Source organism: Sphaerodactylus townsendi, linkage group LG07, assembly GCF_021028975.2.
Source record: "Sphaerodactylus townsendi isolate TG3544 linkage group LG07, MPM_Stown_v2.3, whole genome shotgun sequence".
Taxonomy (NCBI): Eukaryota; Metazoa; Chordata; class Lepidosauria; order Squamata; family Sphaerodactylidae; genus Sphaerodactylus; species Sphaerodactylus townsendi.
Window position 1 is genome coordinate 32,694,418 of NC_059431.1, and position 16,317 is coordinate 32,710,734.

Genomic DNA, 16,317 nt, shown 5'->3' on the forward strand with positions numbered 1-16,317 from the left:
CTTTACCTTTTAGAAGCTTCTCAAAATCCTGCCATAAAAATAAATATTGGATAAATTCTGATGGAACAGCCAGAGATTATGAAACATGTTCTAATGGAAAGTTAATACCATTTACATTACTTACAATTTCAGGTTGGAATAAGAGAAGATATATGAGAAAGCCAAGGTCCTTTTGGTGTTTAATTTTTGCATGAAGTGTCTGAGAGAATTTGGGTAGAGAGAGAGAGGTCTGCTGTACGTGCTACAGAATAAATTAGTTTATATTTGTGCAAGTTGAGTCTCCATTGCTAAAGTCATAACATGTGGATGAAACATATAATATAAAATTGTTCAGTAAATTCAGTAAATGCTAGGTAATCATGGCTTTGCTTATCATTGATTTTAAGGGTCTGTGTGACCCTTCTTTGCATTTCAGCGGTTATCTTGGACACACTTAATGGACTTATAGTAATGTGTCTTGCCTGTAATGTGTGAAATGGCCCTTGGTGAAGGGCCATTGGTGAAATGGTGAAATGGCATGAAAAGGTTTTGTTGTGCAGGCTAAAGCTAGGGGCGGAAGCAAATGTAGAATACACAAAAACAGGTCATCTGCATGCCTCCTTGTGTTTTTCTATGACATCTTGTACCTTTCCATTTAGGAATTTTGATTTGCCAATTCAAAATTTTAAGAGGATTTCCATAGTTCTTTAGTACAACATGCATGTGCATTGTAACTTTTAACCATTCAACCAATTTGAATCAGATTTCACAGAGGCACAAATGATGCTAAATGAATTCCATGGTTGATCAGGGATTTGAACTCACGTCTACTTTGTCCTTGACTGCCACTCTTAACCACTATTCTTTTTTCACTTTCAGCGCCGTTTAGCAGTTTTTAGGTAGTTGTATATTGGATAATGTGAAATATTTACATATTTTGAAATAACACTATTTTTTTGCCGATTTTGAATTCTTGTGTTTTAATTTGAAATCCATAAATATTGCAATAAAATAAGTAAATAGTGTAATAAATAAGTAAAAACATTACCAAGGTCTGTCCTCAGTTCTTCTCTGAAGAAGAAAGTTTAACGTACATACCTATTTTTATATAAGTATAAATGGCCTGTAATCTTGACACGAAAAGGGCAGAATTCGAATTTTCTTTTCTCTCCCTCCTTTTGTTGCCGTGTTGGCATCTAATTGCCCAAAGCAAGTAATGTGTATATCCAGCAGCCAAAGCAAGACTGAGTTTTTCCTTAATCTGGGAAAAACTACAAATGCCCTACTGAACATAGTTTGTCAGGACTAAAAATCTTGTTACATGGACCAAAAAAAGTCTCCAGTTTCAGAGAAGGGTAAAAAAGCCATATATTCTCCCATTTACTTAACAGCAAAAGATCTATAGTTAAGTTCTACTATAAGTCCTTCAACTACATTTATTCAACTAAGTTTCTAATTAAAGTTCTAAATTGTCGTATTTATTTTAAATAGTATGCTGTATGTGATTGCTATCATTACTCAGATGAAGATAAGGTACTTTACTTCAAACAGAAGGAACTTAACCTGCCCTTGGGATGTTGATGTCAGGCTCAATAACAGGGGAAAGGATATCTAAGATTCCTAGCCATTAAAGATTTGCAGGTGCAAGTCCCTTTCATTGTTCACCTTTTTTCTTTCTGAGTAGGCCAGGCTGTCTTTCTAGTTCATATCCTTTCTACAATGTGAAGATGTTTGGTGTCATATAGATTTCTTTTTCTTTATTTCTGCATAGCTTTGCATGGCCAGTGTGTAGTAAGGCTATCCATACTCTTGAACGCCTAAATGAGGGTCTGCCTGTTATAGAAATGCAAAGGCAAATGGTGGGGAAATGTGTTCATGTAAATGGGGAAAAAATTCAGCCGGAGGAAAGAGAAACCAATGCAGAAAAATCACCAGTTTGTTTTTCCAGGAGGAAAATATTAAATTGAAAAAGAAATATATGTGAACGGATCAGAAAGCTTTTATATTTTGGTCTCTTCCCTAGTACTTACAATATAACTGTTTTCAGATTTTTCAGGAGTTAGAATTCACATTAATCAAATCTGTATGTACTGGATTCCACATACATAGGTCCCATATGAATATTATGTCTAACATGTGGGTTTTGCTCATTCACTGTGTATGGTATATTCTGTTGGGACTAGAACTAGATATGAAGCACAGCTAACACCAGTGTGAGATAATAATATTTATTACAGCAAAAGTGTAACGTGCTAGGTATATGCAGAATGTGTAGTTTAAAAAAAAACTGGAGAGGTGATACCTGTACCTGTGCAGATCTTGCAGTTCAAACAAATGAAGAAAGCTGACCATGTTTTGCAGGTTCACAGTTGACATTATAATTAGACATTACAACCAGATGAAGTGACACGCCAGCCGCTGTACAGTAAATGCAACCAAGCACTTCTGGTTTGGCCAGTAAATTCACATCAAAATATAAGCAAAATAAAGCTTTATTAGAAAAAATCAGAAAGAAGTTTAAAAACAAAAGAACACAATTTGGTAATCACAGGATTCAAAACAAATAACAAAGCTAATTCACTGTTTGTTTACTGAAGTCCTATCACAGCGAAGTTGATTCTTGAGGCCTAAAGTTTCTAGAGCTTAGCATGAGTTTCTTTCCAGCAGCAAGGAGGGTGGGGAAGAGGAAGAAAACATGGACTTCCATAATTCATTGCAACATGATAACACTTATGGATAACACCGGTCATAATCTGGTGACCACTCACAATCATACAGTTGTCCTTATGGAATCTTCCAGGGAATGAGTGAAAGTCTCCCTCCCAACAGAGATTCTCAGCTACACTGTATGATCTAAGTAAACATACCTGGGAACTTGTCCTTGAGATAACAGCATGGCACGGGGGGGGGGGGGGGGGGGGCGGCGACAGCAAAGATCAGTTGCCCTGCAGAAAATGTCACGGGGTGAGGGGGGACAACAAAGATCAGTTGCCCTGCAGAAAATGGCTGTTTTGGAGGGGGCACTCTGTAGCATTATACTCCAATGAAGTCCATCTCCTCCTTTAACTCTGGCCTCCCCCAGGATCCATTTCCAAATCTCCCAAGAATTTCCCAAGTCGCAACCCTAAATAACAGTAGTCACTTGTTATTTTGGGGGTTGAGGCCTTTAAATGGTGGCAGTGTGGGTATTGACATGCAACTCTGAGATCTGTGATTGTGTGGCTTTTTAAGGATTTGGGCAAAGGCTAAAAGACGTTTGGTGGATAGAAGGACTTGGGAGTTGCACATGCATTTTCCCCAAGTCCATATATTTCCTTGGGGGTGCAATGCATGTATTCCACACAGCTATTCTTTTTATATGCAAGGTCCTGTCTGAAACCAGTTGCATTACTTAAAAAAAAAAACTCTTTGCCATTTTGAGTAAGCATCAGTCCTGTGCTCTGCTTAATATCAAAGAGTTACAGTGGCACAAAACTCACCATGCATTGGGCAAACAAATGTATATGCCAGGTTTGATTTATGGAAAATTGACATTTTACTGGCGCTGTGTTTTGAGCCAATGGCTTATATTACCTGCCCCAAGGCAGTGTTTCTATGTTTTTGTTAAGAGAAGTCAGTGCATTCCTGGAGAAGGAACAGCAATTTAACTAATGATATCATGCTGTCAAAACTCTAATGTCATGCTGGGGCATGTATAAGAAAAGGTGTGGCCATCTAGTTTTCAAAAGTTGTTTTTTAATTGTTCTGTATTAATTTTGAACCATTTTTTTGCTAGTGAGCCGAGTAAGGCAGAAATTAAAATGTGATTTGCAAGAAAGATAATAAATGAAGTCTCAGTTGGGTTTTTTTGATAGGAAATACATTATCTTGAATGGCTTCAGGAAATGTTTTAATGGAAAATAGATTTAAGGCCAAAATAATTAGTTCTCCTGTAGATGACAAAACAGTTGTATTGTTTCACTGATTAATTTGAATATTTCTGTCCTGCATCTCCATCTGCTCAAGAAAACCTGAACATGAAAGTGAATGTCTGCATGCCATTAGCCATGAAAACAAATACCTATAGTTTTTGTTAGACTTTTTAATATGGTATAGAGTTCCATTTTTATTTTTAGAGGTAATTTTATTAAATTGCTTTTTGTTTCTGCATAGAAATGTGTGATGCTTTTAATACAGAATTTCTGGAACACAAACGTTTTCGCTTAACTAAATAGTCTTATCTTCAAAGCATATCATTTTGTCCAAAATGCCAAAAGCCTCTTCTGTATACTTGCAAATGAAAAGGATTTCTGCCTTGTATAATTGTTTCTACATTTATAGCTGGGATGGATTCAGTCTTCATAGTAAACCGTAGTTTCTATGAAGTGTGATTTGAGCAATGAACTCTGGTTAGATTAGCTTTTGTAAGTAACAAATTCCAGGGTGTCTGTTTCTTGCTTCTATAGTAGAGTACTGTCTCTGTAGCCAGGCAGCCATGAGGGTTGGTGCTACTAATCAAACTGTGGCTTATGAGTTTCGGCATCACAGCAAACCATCGTTAATAGAACCTGTGATTTAAAAACCAGCTGCTAACCTTAGTTGGGAATCCTAGGTTCATAGCAAACAACAAGCCCCATTTGCTTAACCATCTGCATCCAGATGTTACAGCTAACTATTTTGAATCATAGATTACTATGATATTTGAATACAGTGCTAGAATATATCTTGAACAGGCATATGCCTTGTATTGGCAACATGTTTTGTATTGGCAATATTAATGTTAAATGTTTCTATTCTAAACTAGCAATTTGTTCTTTGCATAAGAAAATGACACAGGTTGTATAGATATTACAGTATAGCAAAATATCCTGATGCAAAATTGTGTGGTTCAAAAGGAATTTTTTTGTTTTGCTGACCCTTTCCGCACGGGCCAATTACAGCGCCCCAGGGATGGCAAAAATGCCATCCCTAGGGAGCTGTTCGCATGAGGGGTACAGCTGCTTTGCAGCCGCGCCGCCCTCACTTTTCCTCAGCTGAGCGGAGCCGCCATTTTCCCACCTCGGGGAGCGAGGTTTTTGGAAAACGGCAACTTCCAGCCATTGCCGTGCGAACGGCAGCGGCTGGAAGGCGCCATCCCTTCCCCCTTTCCCAATCGACTTACCTTCCCTGCGACCGTCTGGCGCATCGCTGAGGCCCAGGGACACCCCCCTCCTTGCACTGTGACTCCGGAGCGGTCGCGCAGGGCAGGGGGGCGTGTCCCCTGGCCTCGGCAACGCGCCGGACGGTCGCAGGGAAGGTAGGTCGATCGGGCGACGGTGCTCCGCGGCGCCGTCTTCCCTGTTGGTACCGGTCCCGGGGGGGTTGGGTCAGCGTCATGTACGCCGACCCAACCCCCAGCGTGGCCGTGCGGAAGCGGCCGCTGTTGCTTTAGTTGGTTTCTCTATAACTGTCGTTGCATGAGGACCTTCTCGATTCAGTGGGTTGTGGATCAGAAAGGACTAGTGTCTGTCTGTGAAGAAATTTAGTAGATCTAAAGCAAAATCGTTCCTGAAGAGACACCTGCGTGTGTCTGTGTGTGTGTGAAATCTAAGTAACATCTGAAGCTCTGTAATATTTAAGTGAAAAGAACCTCTCTGAATCCATCAAGCGTTAGTACCTCTCTGAGCCAGTTTAAGAAGCCTTTCTTTTGTTTTCAAAATAAATTTCATTCATTGTGTTCAAGTTACCCTCGTGCCAGTCTGCGTTTGTGTGTGAGAGATTCAAGAGTACCTGTTTGTGTGGCTAGAATCCCAACCAATTTGAGTTCCCTCCATTTTTGTATATGGGACTCTGAAGGACATTCCCCTCAGACCAAGAGTGAATGTGAGGTGGGATCCTTTGTTACATTTGGCAGCCAGCAGCAGTTTGGGGATTCCTAGTTCCTTCTCTTTAATGGTGGCAGCAGAGTAAAAAGAAGATCCCTGAACACTAGTCTGGGATATTTTGGGTGGCAAAGGAAACCCCATTGGTTAGTTTATTGGGAACCTTGATTGTAGGCCCCACACATCCCGTTACAATTGGTGGCTAGTGGTGGGATAATATCTCTCCCTCGCCCGGAATATAAGACACCCCGTTACATCATGCAATGTCTCCTTAGTTTTTAAGAATAGACCTTATAATGTGGAGCCTGGCAGAGAAACCTGTGATTGTATTTCAGGAGAGCTTCTCCTAAGTTGTCTATGTCTTGTTGTACATATTGAACTGCTGTTGGGTAGAGACGGAGCTGAAGTCTTCACTTTAAAAAATTCTAGTCGTACTTTTAGATATGTTGTTCTTCTAAAATACAAAGACAAAAGACTTAACCTGAATGGCAGTCCACAGGCTTCTTTCAAATTCCTTTTTCTACCTCCTTCTTTTAAAATGTATTTTCCAATTGTTTGTCCAAAAGACTCAGTACCCACAAAGGTTATTCCTTAATTGCTTCTGCAGTTAGAAAGCATTCCATATCACTTTGAGACATTGCGCAGCATTTTAGCCAGGACTCAGCAAGTTCAAGACAGATGATCCAGCAAATGTCCATAACAAAATATCTACAACTGGTAGATAAGGAGGCAGACCTGTGTCTTGGCTGCTCCACTACAGGTGTCTCCCTGATGTGGTAATTTTCTCATTATAGGGATTTTTTTTTTTGCTTGGATTCATGCGACCCCTTTCCTGAGCACAGAAATAATGTACCCAGATGCAGTGTATTGTTGAAGGCTTTCACGTGTGGATTCAACTGGTTGTCATGGGTTTTCCGGGCTGTGTGGCTGTGATCTGGTAGATCTTGTTCCTGACGTTTCGCCTGCATCTGTGGCTGGCATCTTCAGAGGTGTATCACAGTTACACTTTTGAAGATGCCAGCCACAGATGCAGGCGAAAAGTCAAGAACAAGATCTACCAGACCATGGCTACACAGCCTGGAAAACCCACAACAACCACCCAAATCCAGTTTTAGAACCTCATCTTCTCTTTGTCAGCATTGGACCCCAAACAGTTATCTGGACTAATTTCTGTGATCAACACTTTGGGGGTGATGAGGAGAGGTTCGAAAGTTAAGACTGAGAGAATGTGGGCCAAAATACAAGTGACAGAGGTACCGGATCCTTCCTATGTCTGCCAGCATCATTTTTAAAGCATTTGTAGTTATTAAAAATTGCTGCAGAGCCCCAATCCAGATCAAGTATGTGGTGGTTCCATAAGCTCATATTCTTTCCCCCACCTTTTCTGAGGCAGAAACATCCATCCCAGTGGGGAACAATCTCCTGGGGCTTCTGCACTGTGCACATGATCCAAATTAGGGGCTGACAAACTTCAAATGCTTTTAAAATGGTGATGGCTGTCATGAGATGGTCCTATGGCCTCTGTCACTTGTATTTTGGCTGTAACATAAAAAATAGACACAGGACTGCTATGCAGAAATGGGGGGGGGGTTGCCATGGAATGGTTGGGGAGGTGAAGAAAGCGTCATCTTACATTTTACAATTTTTATTATACGAGTGTTACCAAGAGATTCATAACCCCAGATTTTCTTTCATGGCAAAATCAAGCCATTTAAAGATATTTTATCTCCAGAGTATCCTCTGCATAGTGTGGATGAAAGCTGTTGTCCAACATTCTGTTACCCTTCAGTATGGCCTATTATCAGGTCTGGATTTTGTAAGTAGGGTCTAGCTCAGTTCTGTAAATATGTGAAGCTGCCTTATACTAAGCCCAGACTTTTGATGTATCCCAGTAAATATGATCTGACTGGCAATGCTTTTGGGGGGTTTCAGATAGAGGTATTTTAAGCTACACCTGTCCTGTTAACAGGAGATGCTGGATTTTGAACTTGGGATGTTCTGTCTGTACAATAGATGTTCGGCCACTGGGTCATAGCTCCACTTCAGATGGCAGACTGCAACAAATAACATTGTGGGTGTGCGAAAGACTGATTCACTTTTCCCCCTTCCCCCCCTGTCAAAGACCTGACCTGGCCTTTGGGTTAGCAGCAACTCTGAGCACTGTGGAACTCCAAGATTCCAAAAAATATATTTTAAAAATGTATTAAAGTAAGGTGCTGAAATACAGATTTAAAATAATAGTGAAATGCATATCAAGGTGGAAGACAGTTACACAAAGAAAATAACAAAAAGGTAAAGTCTACATACCATAAAGAAAATACTTGCAAGCAAAAAAGTACTAGTTGTCTTCAGTACATGTGCAAAGTTCCAATAGATCTTTTGGCAGAATGGAGGGCAAGAAGCATAGAACCAAAGAAAGAACAATTGCTAACACTGAATGAACCAATTTTTTTATTTAGGCTGACCACAACAAGTGATCATTGGTTGACCAATCTGTGCACATTCTAATCAGAACAGTCTAGGCTATGAGTGAGTTTACTCCTTCCCTATGAAACTAAACTTTCTCAAACATTCTTAAAGCAACTGATCTCAGCCAGTTCAAATTAATGAGGATGACACCATCATTCTAACAAGCATAGTGACCTTGAGGAGATAAACGCTCACCCCATTTAACAGCACCTGCAGTTTTAAACTTCCTTAACTCACGAGAAAGGCAAAAGGATTTTACTAGGCCTTAGCATTCAAAATGGATTGTCACTTGATACCCCCAAAGAACAGGTTCATCAAGCGTAGGTTTAAATTCCTGTTCCCTGAGTTTATGCCTTTGATTTCTCCCATGTATAAAAAATGGCTGCCATTCACCTCTACAAGGAAAGATGATTCCAGTGTGGAACTGAAAACCTCTTTTGGGAGAAATTGTTAAAAAGAGATGGGCCTCTTCCCACCCTTTCAAAATGACAGATAATGTATAAGAAAAATATGTATTTTGGAAATACTGTAGCTACCAAGAAGTTCTAATGGTTTGAGGACAGTACAGTTAACTTAAAGATGACAGTTTAACATTGGACTTTTGAATATATTCACCAAGATTCTCTTGTTAGTGTTTTGTAGCGTAATGGAAGAAAAATGTTTATGAATATTGAGAGATGCGGAATCAGATTATTTTAGAATAAGAAGGATTCATTGAGTCAGAATCCAAAAGTACATCTTCTTTAGACAAAACAAAGACTAATGGTTTGAGGGCTCCCTCCCCGCTCTGGGAACAGAGGCAGAGAACTGAAAATAAAAATGGGAGAATGAATTGGATTGTGTGGAGTGTTTTAAAGATCCCAAAGCAGTGATGTCTAAAAGCTCACCAAAAAAAGAGAGAGGGTGTGGTTGTTGGGTTTTTTAAAAACTTTTAACACAAGTGGCACTGAGCTTCAGAAAAGGAAAACGGGTATTTTCAAGGATCCTGCCTTGGCATGTGGAAGCCTGCCTCCAAAGAAATTGTGCTCAGGCTTCTTACATTTGGAAGAGAATCCCCCAAGTGTGAACATGCAAAGTCAAGGCTAGGAACGTTGTTATCCGAAAAGCGGGAGAAAATGTCTTAATTATGATTCCTGTTATCCATTTTTAAGTTTTAGTCAGTATGATATCTGATGCTGAAGAGTTGACCCAAATGCTGTCAATGAAAATAAATGACAGGTTAGGAAAATAGGATCTGTAGTGTGCTGACATCAAAAAATAGATTCGGTTAAGATTTGCTAAGAGCATTCATGTAACTTCTTACACAAACAAAACAAAAAACACAGAATACCATTTCTGCATCTGTAGAAATGCCCTGTATCAGCATTTAGAGCCTGCCTAAAGTCTGCCTAGCATAAGGTTAATTGTGGAGAGAAAATGTACTTTGGAGGAAAAATGCCTGCAAAATAACTTTCAGGTATTCTTGAAAGTAAAGGTGTGTGGAGACAATCCAAACATGGAAGAATATTGAATTACATCACTGTAAGGCATAAACATTTTAGCCAATTATTTCCTCCACCGTTTTTGTCAGCCCTATTGTGATTCCATTTAATTTCAACATCTTTTAATATACAATTAGCAGTCCTTTCCACATTGATTGTATCTGTAATTTTTTTTTGTTCAGATTAGAACTGATTATTATTCTGTGGAAGGACTATTTATTGCAGAGGTTTGGTTTAGTATTGTTTCTGCTAAGCCTTGTACCTGCATAAATGTGGTTTATACTGCCTGGTTTTTTCTTCCTCTTCTTTTTTTAGGATAAGAACTCTACCAGACCTACTATGAGTACTCTCAAGTGTTTTATTAAATTGCAAGGGTGTAGCCTTTGGCAGTACTTAATATTTGCAGTGGTCACTCATTACCTACACTGAAATATCTGGGAATTAAAACAGAATTTCTTCAGGTAATATTTATCCTGCACCAGGATTTTCCCCCTAGATTAAATGCCAACAATAATAATTCTCTTTCTTCTGTGTTTTATTCCAGATGTATTTATTTTAAACCAAATTCTATTATGGCTCTGGACTGTTGATGAATTCTGAAATTACATATGCATAGCTTAACAGTGTGACTGGATGCCAGAACCTTGTCTTTCAGCTCACCCTTATGGTCCTACCCCATAGAACCAGTCTACTACAGGCCTTTGGAGTTTACACTATTTTGATCCAGTTTGCATGAAAGCTTGTGGTCCATGTTCTAGCAATAGAAGTATAATTTTTTACCCATTTGCACTTTATTGGTCTCAAGCAGTCAGTAGATCGCCCCTGCAATCTTCCAGGAAATAAACAATTTCTGTTTGTTCATCGATACCTCTCTCAGCCTTAAACCGAGATGTCATAAGTTCCCTGGAGAAACCTGGAGGTGGTTACTCTTCACTAAAAGCAAAACCAGTGCCAGAATTCATTATGAACTTGCTTAGAAATGTAGCATCAATCTGAAAAACCTTTGGAGAACACATGCCCCCCTCCCCATCTATAGATGCTATTGTCTCATTCCTCCCTACAAATTTATATAGGACTCATTCAGCCAATTAATTTATATTAGGAAAGGGAAGTGTTTATGGCCTAGAGCCGTGGTGGCGAACCTTTGGCACTCCAGATGTTATGGACTACAATTCCCATCAGCCCCTGCCAGCATGGCCAATTGGAGTTCCAAAGGTTCGCCACCACTGGCCTAGAGAAACACTTAAGATGAGGTATATGCTGACTCACTGCTTGCAGACTCTAAACATCTCAGTCAATAGGGAAGTGTGAGTCTGATCTAAGGATTTTCCAGATTGCAGTCCTTTTTCATATGGATTAGTGCACTGCTTTGACAAGTGGATCATATTTTATTGAAATGTTGCAATATTTCTTTGCATCCTACTTGCAGGGATAGAATCAGACAACACAGGTGGTATGTGGTGGTCCATCATCTCATTGTGTGGCCATGTATTGCCATGGCTTTCCAACTGGTAGACACAAGTGATGTATGGAATTGTTATCAGCAAGTGCTGTACCACAATGTTTCATTTTAGCAGAACCCCTGCTAATAAAGAAATATTCTTGTGGCAGCATCTATAAGTCAGTGTCAGGATTTGAGCCTGCAGTGTGTTTGAAACTAGAACTTGAGAACATCAAAGTTCTGTGCACCAAAGCAGGAATCAGTAGGGTGAAGGGCATGAGCAAAGTTGCTTCTTGGGTGATGGAAGCTCAGGACAGGTCGAGATAAATTATATTTGTCTGGAGTTCACAGAGATAAGGCATTACAGAAATGTATTAATTTTTTTAAATACCATGTTGAAATTATATGATTTTAAGCTGGTTAGCAAAAAGTTTCTGGTAGGCCACTTAGTTTTCAGGATTGTCACAAGACTTCTCAGCTAGATAGACCTTGGTCTGATTCAACAAGGCATTAGGTTTTGTTCTTAAGCATGGGTGCTGTGGATCACTTAACACAGAGCAAGCTGTGCCTTAACTGGTAAGACACATGTGCCTTAACTGGTAAGACACATGTAATATGCGTTCTTGTTTGTAAATTTAAAACAAATTCATGAACTACAGCTTCAATGATGTTCTTCTGTAAAATATTTAACTTTTTGAAGAAATTGCTCTGTTTTTCTAGTAATGTCATTATTCTGTTTGATTCACCATCCATTTTGTGCTTGGTTACCTCTAAGTAATCTTGTTCCTAACGTTTCACCTGCATCTGTTCCTAACATTTCGCCTGCATCTGTGGCTGGCATCTTCAGAGGTGTATCACAGAGGGGATTTCCCTCTGTGATACACCTCTGAAGATGCCAGCCACAGATGCAGGCGAAATGTTAGGAACAAGATCCACCAGACCACGGCCACACAGCCTGGAAAACCCACCACAACCAGTTGAATCCTGCCGTGAAAGCCTTCGACAATAGCTCCCATACTATTTAGTAAGAGAGGCAATCCTTAACTGGGCTTCTCAGAATCTTGTTCAGTGGACTTACTCCCTGGAAGAGTTTCTTTGGAATGTACTGCTAATCCCTGGCTCATGCCCAGAGCGTTGCAGCTTTACAACCATTTTTTCTTACCTGAGCAATCTGGATATTTAGGGTAAAATACGAGCTTAAGTGGTTTCCTGAATGCCTGATGTTGGGCTGCTAATTTTGGGGACTATTGAATATATCCTCGAGGCATTTGCTGCTGTTTCATTATGGTGGCTTTATAAACTTTTCCTGTTATATTTATTTATTATAAAAATGGCAGTAATTTTATCCTGCCACAGAAAAACCAAAAAATCCTGCATAGAAAAACTTCCAGTAACAAAATACAGTGTGAGGCTCGGAGTGCTTTATTTTTATATCCTAAAAACATCATAGTAATTTCTCTTGCGTGCACTTGAAAAAATTCCATGTTTAATTTTGAACAATTGTTCAAAATCTAGCCAAAACACTTTGGTGTAGAAATTGAATTGCAATATTTCCCATCTGATTTGCAATGATTCTGCTTGGGTCAGTTATACTGTGAGAAATATCAGTAAAAATAATGGGCCGGAGTCAAGTGCATGCTTTAGCCTCCTCTGATTTCTGAAGGATTGAAACGCACTGAACTGTATTCTGGGTTGCCCTCAGTACACATAACATATTGGTGGTGAACAATGCCATCAAGTTGCAGTCAGCTTATGGTGACCCTGCAGGGTTTTCAAGGCAAGAGACAAACAGAGGTGCTTTGCCACTGCCTGCCTCTGTAGCAATCCTGGACTTCCTTAGTGGTCTCCCATCCAAGTACTAACTAGGCCTACACAGTTTAGCTTCCAAGGTCTGATCTCAGACTAGCCTCAGCAGTCCAGGCCAGGTCAACAACAATTAAGCATGCATGAATCCCATTGAAATGTATGGTATTTAAAGCTCAACAATGCATTTCCATCCATAATTTGTATAGGTTTTCATAGTCTAATTTCCTTATATTCATGACTGTGTGCATAGTGTGATTACAAGTAAGTGCAGTTCACAATTCAACATTCTAGTGCTCTTCAAATGTTCAAAAGGAACAGAAGGAATGTGCTGTGAAGGGGGCATGACCATCACAGTAAGCTCAGCCTCCAAGTTTTCCGTGTTGATGTTACATGTATGCCTGCAGTTCTCTGTCCAAAGACAGCCTTTGCAAATGAATGGGTGCAGATCAGGAGGCAATTTCATCCCCCACCCACCCCTGCTTTCTTTCTCCCTTCCTTCAACCATCTCCTGAGAAAACCAGCTTTTTATTTATTGCCTGAATGACTACAAAAATGGCTTTGAAAGTGAATGGATAATGCCTGGTGGAACCATAGAAACTACTGTAATTGGGAAGAAGGTGGGGTGGGAAGCTGAGGAAGACTTGGTCTAGGCATACAGCAGACTGAAGTGACAGAATGTCGAAGTGGCAAGGTTTTTTCAGTTCTAAACCTGAGGTACAGCACTTTGGTTTTTCCTAATATAAATATTATTGACCTGGATCCTACTACTCCACTGCAAAACATCTGAAGCCTTCCTCCAGTGGAAAAGCCAAAGTTGAAGGAACTTTCCATAGCCTGCGAGAACTTCCTCCAACATAAGATTGAATCCACACAGGAAGAAGTATATCACTATACTATTATAAGCGAAAAGGGTTCTGTGAATTTCCAACTTTGCTGAGGTATAAGGGAAAAGGACATTGACATAACAATGTGAAATGGTTGATTTGAAAGAGACCCTAAAAGCCCCCTTCCCTCCACCCCCAGTTTTGGGTTGAAGAAATGGCTGCCAAGGGGACAGGGGCAGGGGGAAAGGCTTTCCCATCCACAAAGCAGCCATCCTGGATTTTCTGTGTTCTTTCCAAAAACACCACAGCAGAGCAGATTTGAGAAAAGCTGGAGAAGCCCCTGGAGGTGTACAGATGCACCATGATGCTATCTGGAAGTTGTAAAAAAAACCACAACAGCATTAAACCTGAGGCAAATGACCAAATGTGGAAATGACCTTTTTTCTTTAAATAAGTGGCACAACCACAGATATAGAGTTAAAGTTGAACATGTATGGTTAAAGAACAATGGGTGGTTAAATATCAATGGGTAAACTTACTGTGGATTTGTGAGAGTTTCTTCTCCCCAATTTACATCAAAGAGAAGATGCTGATGGTGAAGTTGTTTGTAGCAGTTCAAGATTAAGTCATCATTGGTAGGATCTGCTCAGGTTGAGTGTAACAGTATTAAAAAGAACAAAGCCAAACCACACAAAAAAGAGATTAATTATGTGAGTTATAGAGCTCCTGTCTGTCTTGTTGTGGCTGATGAAAACTGTTGCAACTTGGTCATGGTCTGAAAACCTATTTTACTCAATCCTTATTTTGTCTGTCCCTTAAATGCAATGTTCTTTGTAAAAGCTTCGTACAATTCTACAAGTTCAATAAACAAAGTGATTTCATTTAAAAGAATTTTGCTAAGAGGCGGCTGCACTTAACAAAGGCTGGATTGTTTCATTGCAAGATTCTTCAGAAGTTGCGGGCATTTGGCCGAGACTTGACCATTTACGTGTGGTATATGACAAGGCAGTATCAGAAATAATTAAAATAGACATGTCAGTCGGTATAAAAATCTTTTTATAATATATTTAGTAAGCAAAAGGGTAGATATGTCAGTATAGTAATGCAAATGTAGTGATTAAGCCATGTTAAATTAACAGAATTGGAGAAGGGAACTTCCTTTGTGTAATGTGTTCTTGTCTCTCCAAACAGTATTATTGGCGTTTTTCTTTCCAGTAAAATGAACTATGGGCAGTGCAATTTTGAGGGGAGTAGTTGTGCCATGGCTTGGGATGGTGAAAAGCATGGCATAGCCATGCCAACTTCAAAGAGGTTTGCTGCATCACAGGATGCTGCCTCTTCCTCTGTGAAAATACCAGCAAATGGGCGATTCTGGACTTTAAGGTCTCAGGAAGCTGACTAAAGCCAGGTCCTCCCCTGGGAATACCCCCTTTGGTGCTGCTGTGCCTGAGGAGTGCTGGCATCATGAGAGCACTGGTGCCTGGGCGTCATCTGCCTTGTGGCTCCTCAACACCAGCCCAAGTGCCTGTACACTAGCATAAATGCCCCTTATGCTGGCCCAATTTGCATTTAGGCCAATGGCTGGGTCACACCTCCTTCTGAGCGTATTTGAGGAGTTATACCTCTGATTGAAAGCCCAAATATAATATTGCTTAAAATGCCTGAAATAATAAATAACAGTCTTATAATACAAAAAATGTTGCAAGTATTTGGAGTTGATTTGTGGTTTTCCTCAGTGCATGCACACAGACCTCCCCCCCCCCACCATCTCAATAGCATAGTCTAACGTTTCATAAGGTTTATTTTTAAACTAGAAGGTGTTGAATCCCAGTATTCTTTGAGTGCTTTTTAAGAAAGTGTAGTATGTTTGTTTTAAACATTTTAATGCTTCTCTTTAGAAAGTATCTGATTATTCTTGTGAACCAAAGTTTTCTTATTCTCACAGTCTGGTAATTCGGCATGATTACATTTGTGTTACTCATTACTGATGATTTATCCTTCTAGCTAGCCAGCTCATGGTGCATTCTGCCTCTCCTTCAAGGGGGTCATGTAGTATGCATGGGGTTGTTTACCTTCATTTTATCCTCTGAAAAATACTGGCTCTCTAGATTCTGTTACTTTACCAAATTCGGGTGTGGTGCAGGGATTTGACCAGAACCTGAGAGACCAGGGTTCGCCCATAAATCTCCCTGGGTGATCTTGGGTCAGTCACTTCCTTTGCCTAGTATACCTCACAGGTTTGATGTCAGGGTAAAAGGAAAGTAGGAAAACCATTTAAATTACCCAGAGCTTCTAGGAGGAAGGGTAGGATAAATATGTAATTGAAAAATTCTTCCTTTCCCTTGAATTAATCAAAAATTATCTCTGTACAATCTCGCAAATAAGTTTTACCATTTTTTAAAGAGGAGAAAAAAAGCTGTAAAATGTTTCTGTGGATGGGCCACTAAGAATAAACCGAGCAGCGATGTTTATCAATT

The 16,317-nt window shown here is 39.8% G+C and overlaps 1 protein-coding gene across 2 annotated transcripts in view; it reads left to right on the forward strand.

Annotated features, from left to right (window-relative positions):
* Positions 1-16,317, forward strand: part of CWC27 (CWC27 spliceosome associated cyclophilin) — a 105,719-nt gene that overhangs the window by 33,308 nt on the left and 56,094 nt on the right. The window lies entirely within an intron of this gene.